The 6,243-nt window shown below is 34.7% G+C and overlaps 1 pseudogene; it reads right to left on the reverse strand.

Annotated features, from left to right (window-relative positions):
• On the reverse strand, positions 1-5,841 carry LOC114369178 (annotated as a pseudogene).
• Positions 5,842-6,243: the final 402 nt, after the last annotated feature.

Below are 6,243 nucleotides of genomic sequence, written 5' to 3' on the forward strand. Positions count from 1 at the left end.
TTTAGTCCAAATAACTAAAGCTTCATTCCTCATTCAGAATTTATTAATGTTACAACTTCAACTACCATTTTCTTTAAACACTATCTCAACCAACAATATGTTAATTTCAAATGGACTCTTTAATGTCCAAAGACCTAACGATAAGAACCCAGATCCTAAATTTCACCATTCTTTTCAGTTCCTTAACAGGAAGCCAGATTCCTGTAGAGGCTACAATATTGCTAGTCAACTGCAGCATGCTTTAGTCTCACTCTCACACAATCTGTAAGAATCCTGGTCAACATAGAGGTTTATATTTTCACTCACATGGGCAAGTGTAATCATAACTGCCTAAACATATCAAGAGAATATGATTGAGTTGTTAGATACCTGCTTGCTTACCGAAGACAAGTCTGGAATCAGAATGGAGGCAGAGGAGAAGAATAAGCCATGAAGTAATAGAGAAGTAACTTGTTCAGCGATGTTACACATGCTGCTCATAGCATCTCCCTGCCAAGACTACTTGAATGAAGTATGCATTGCATTTATCTCCTATATCTGGAAGTTATGAAAAGATGCAAAGTTAACAGCACTGGCATGCCAGCACACTGAAAACAGAATGCACAGTGACAAATGCACTAAAAATAAGCTACATCCACAACCAAGGCGGCATTTTCTGCAGTTATTGCCAGTGGTGAGTGGAAGAAGTCTGGAAGAATAGACAAGCATTCCACAATCAAGAAAATTATATTAGATAAATGACAGAAAAATAGGAAAAAAAAACAAAAAGAAAAGAAAAGAAAAGAAAAGTTTATGAAGTATGACAACAAGCTAAGATAGAGGACTAATTGAATTAAAAATGGAATTAAGAAACAACTCCTAAGATAGAGGACTAATTGATCCTATAATATTTACGTGGTATTCAGTCTTGTTGTGGATATTCCAACATGAACATGAGTCAAGTTTACACTGTCATGCCTTGAAAGCATAAAGATTGACAAGCACAAGCTTTTCAAGGGAACTAAATTCATATAGCGGACCTTTTCTCTTTTGTCAACTTGATGATCCAGCACGATTCCTGTTGTATCTTGGTGGGTTAGGCTTGGCAGCATCTACCACTATCATCCAGACATTGATAATCTGCACGCAGAATAAAATCTTCAAAGACTGCCAAGCCTCTTCCATTTCTGAATTATTAAACCCATGTTCTTTTTCTTTCTCCATGACAGTCATGAAGCAGAACCTATTTTAAGCAAAACTACATTTTTCAAGCAAGAAAGATGAATCTACCTTGCCATTCATCTCTTTGAGTGCTGCACTTGCAGCCTCCTCTGTGGTGTATTCAACAAATGCATAACCCTTGGACCTTTTTGAAATTTTGTCCGTAATAACTTTAACTGCCAAGCATAACCATTTACTAGTAAAAGCTGGGATGAATTTGTTTCTGTTTTGAGACACTAAATTTTGATGAGCAAAGAAAATAATACATAAAGATGAAGCTACCTTCGACTAACTCGCCAAAGCCTTCAAATGCTGCACGCAAGGTTTTCTCAGATGTATAAAATGATAGCCCTGTTGAAGGGACAAACAATTGCCAAGAAGTATCATCTCTTGCAAGAACCAAAAATGCTCTCCCCAAGCAATAATTAAAGCTCCCACAAAGTAAGGAATTGGGAAATTAAACTAAACATGAAAAATAGAAACAAATACCATCTGACAACTGACAATTTCCTAATAAAATGATTAAATTTTTAAAAAAAATATTTTTAAAAAATGATTTTCTTTGACTACTTTTTCTTGTACCATGCTTAGTATTTTGTAAAGGAACGTACATACCAAATTACTTGTTCCTGACATATAATTCTTAGTTGAATAGCCATCTTATGAACAATGAGATAAACTATAATAAGTGTCGTGAGCATACCTGTCACAAAAAAATTTCTTTGTTTTCAAGGGAGCTTCCTGACTTGCTTCAGATGAGTTCGACACATACCAACTATTTTGTAAGTTACTACCTGAAGATATATAATTAGTAGAAAATCAGAGAGAGAATTGCCACAACACCAAAGAGTAGGAAACTATGAACAGGCATAGTTGAACATCAGTGGAAACCAGATCCTTATTGAAAGCAATTAAATAAGTTTATCGATTACAACTAGAATCTGAGTCTTACACCAATTTTTAACCCAGTTTTACTTAAACATGCACGAAACCAGCTTGATACAAGGACCATAATCAGACATAACTCTGAGCACTTTTATTGAGGCAAAATTTTAATATTGACAAGAAGTTCCCGAGGAAAATATTTGTGGGGGAATCTACGAAATGGAAAACCTGCATAATCCTTATTTTCAGACTCAAAATTGTTATCTGGCTGAACTGTTAAGACACCTAGCACACCTGCACCACAACAAGCAATTCATTTGATGGGGTAAATTTTAACTTTGACACTTGGGTAAAGGTTCTACAAGCCTACACAGAAATAAAATATGAATTGCACAATGGTATCAGCAAGTTTGCTTTCAGGAAGCAAGGGAAAAGTAAAGGAATGAATACAAGATAACTTACATATGCTATTGATGCCAGCAAGGCAGAGCAGAGTATAACTTTCTCTCCGACCAATAGATTGAGTAAATGAAGTAACAACACCTGGAAGCAAACTGAATGTAAGTACTTAAAATAATCAAAACTCATGCATAATCAACTTATCAAACACTCATAGAAGCCTGATTGAATATCACCAACTGTGTAAAAATATTTTACCTGAGAAAAGATTGAACCAATTCCCACTATCATCAAAAGTTCTGAGAACTGATTTTTGTCAAAATCAAAAACAGCTTTCAAATAGTACTGTACAGGAAATGTGAGACAGTCAAACTATGGAATCAGAAAAAAGAATTTTGTTAATTAAGTACAAACTCTAAAAATAAGAATAGAAATAATAGCAAGCATCATATTTAATCGTACATACAGACAAAAAACCAACTATCGATGAATATTTAAGCTAAAAGGAAAAGGCTCCTAAGTTATTAAAATCTCCAACACTGTCAATATAACCAGAGCCTCAGCATATGGCCTTCAAATAATAAATAAAATAGCAAGGCAAATTAGTTGAGGCTTCCTTTAAATCAATTGAAACATACCAGCAAAACACTGCTTTTGCCCGACATTCCCGTCTCATAAAAGAAGGAAACAAGAGCCATGCCCCTTAAAGTGGGACTGGAAAATGAAACATATCACAGTATTTAGGATTCATGCACATGTAATTTTTTACAAAAGAAAACTATACAAATAATTAAACGTAACAATAAAACAATAATGTTTAACATTCAAAAATGACGGGCAACCTGAAAAATACTATTTCTGCAGCCCTCTTCACAGACTTATATCTTTGCTGGAAAACATCAACAATTTTAGCCCCGCAACCTAACTTCGGATTATTTCTTGGAGCCAGTATAACCGTCTCAACAAGGAAGAATTTCATATAAACAAGACAAAAGATCAAAAGTGCTATCGAAACCTGAAATCATTGAACTGTAAATAAGATTCATTACCAAAGGGGAACTACGAAAAACTAGTGGCATAGTACTCTCAGCACAAACACACCACAAAAATGTACTTTTCAGGAAGAAACAAAGCCAGCACATCCCCCAGAACATGTGAAGCAGAAAGGAGACCAGTAATCCAACTAAATACTGCTGCCCTTTTGCTTTCATTGACAACATCTGCCTGACAAAGTATAAAAGGTGTATATAAAACCCTTCACTGTCTTTATGTTTATATTCAATTAGTTAAGAAAAAACCTCACCACATATGCAAGCGAAATGTAGAAAACACTCCCTTGACTGATTATATTTGAAATTGTGCGAAGCACATAGTAGGCATAGACAAAATCCTCAGACTGATTCCAGGCAAGTAAAGCTGCAACAGGAATACAGTGAAAAGAGCAAATAATAATCCACAAGTAAACAAACTGACATGGGACTAGAGAAAGTTATCACTAGTTTCTATCTATTTGCATATTCATTTAATCTGAAATCTTTCACCTTCTTGATTTTCTGGATCATTTCATGATTAATTAAAAGGGTGAAAATGGCATTAACTTTTCCTCTCAATTTAATTTTTCTGTTCATTACTGAAATTCTAATTTGAAGTAATCAATATTTTTATGGATAACTTAACATCACCAACACATTTTTATGAATATCTTTTTAATTTGAGAAGGTGGAAATTTACTTATATCATTTGTGACCAAATTATCTGTCAACACTAAGCTGAGAATAAACTACATGTAGTCTAGAAGAATACAATATGAAGAAATAATTTTCAGGAGTTCGACAGGCAAAACTTCATATCATATTATCTGTAATAAATGCATCTTCAGTTCAATGTAGTATCAATTTCATGAACAAACTACAAAAGGAAAAAGAAAACACAGCAGAATAAAATAAAAGGAGAATTACCAATGAAATTTAAAAGTTTTGTTGTGATTTTAGTCACTGAGATATTGAAGTGGTAAATTTTCACAAGTCTGAATGCATTTGATGTCAACGAGCATACCAAAGGGAAATATGGTCGTGGACATGGTAATAATGATAAAGGGTTTACGGCCGTGCTCATCTGAATAGTGGAAGTACCACCATCCTAAAAATTCCAACAATCTGCAGAAAAAAAATTACATTATTAAATCTAAAACTCCATTAAAAAAAAAAAATCAGATCTCCTCATTATATTCCAAACACACATCAAATATGCCAAAGAACGACATCATTTAGGCAAAATAAAGAGTCAGCCATATGAAGATGGACCAAATTATTAATGTAGCAAGAGAATAAATGGAGGAAGAGGAGGTATGGTGAATCTGCCACATATAGACAAAATGTGAAATTGTGAATTAGATGTCACAGTTTGGCACAGCAAAAATGTAAATAAATATAGGGTTGTGCAGAGCTAAGAAAATTATCTCTATTGTTCCCCTTCTTCAACTTTTTTTTTTTTTATATTTTTGGTAGGAAACTACAGTTATCTTCTACATGACGTGATAAATCTGTTTGAATTAGGTAGGACTACTTCCCTTTCTTCACATTGTATAACATCTTGGTTAATTCATCCATCAATTAGATCCTGCCTCTAGGATCAATAATTGATCGCAATTTCAATATACCTTCCCCACTAACTTGAAATAAAATACTTAAATGCTTCATCAGACATATTGCTACTCACTAACATGTCACCAAAACAATACTTGCAAACTTTAACAACAATAACAAAACCTCACCGCACGTGAGTTCGGCCACATGGATTACGCGACTTCATTCCATATGGTTAAAAATTAAAGTTTCAGATATATTATTAAGTCTAAGGTCTTCCTTGATGATTTCTTCCAATGTCCTCTGACATAACACCAATTTTCTTCAACAGCATAATCAAACAGCCAAAATAGAAAGCTTGATTCCAAGGCATCAGAACTCTTATGCTTTCATTTTCCAACCAACCCAAAAGAACATGGTAGAGAAAAAGCAGAAAGAGAAAGGGGTCATGAATGAGGATCATATTGGTACCGTTTGATGGATCCCATTGATATAAATAACTTTGGAGCAAGTTGACTCTCCAGGGCACAAAGCAGAGGTTGTGACATCAACGAGAACAAAAACTGTCATCTCACCAGCGACCCAATGGATGCTAAGTGGCAGCAACAAGTGAAGCAAAGGCTTCAGTTCTCTGAGGCCACTCAACCATGACATGTTTCTGCACCTTTGCAGCGTCAAACGTTGTAACTTGTCCTGGGACACCATACACGTAAGAAAGTGGTATTGTCAGAAACCAAGCATTGGGATTTGTATCTAAGTACAGAGGGAGAGCCTGCGGAGTGTGGTTCTGTCCATTGATAAGAGCTTGACAAAAAGAGTAATGATATTTTTTTTTGTCAAAAACTCAAAAAGAATAGACAAAATTGTATTTTTGGTCCCGTCTATTTTCAGTTTCGGATTTCTTAATTTAATTCAGTAATTTAGTCCCCTAATTCGTAGAATCGTACAATGTTGGTCCCCTGATCACAATTGAACATTGACGGTTAACAAGTGAATTGACTGCCACGTGTCACGTTCTTATTGGATGATGACTATCACGCTGTCAACGTCCAATTGTGGCCTGTGAAATTAACATTGCACGATTTTACACCAGGAGAATGTTATTGTCACCTATGTAAAAAAAATGTTTGATTGACACTCGCAAGTAATAATGCTATTCAACACCTACCAAAAA

The sequence above is a fragment of the Glycine soja genome, chromosome 10 (genome assembly GCF_004193775.1).
Source record: "Glycine soja cultivar W05 chromosome 10, ASM419377v2, whole genome shotgun sequence".
Lineage (NCBI taxonomy): Eukaryota > Viridiplantae > Streptophyta > Magnoliopsida > Fabales > Fabaceae > Glycine > Glycine soja.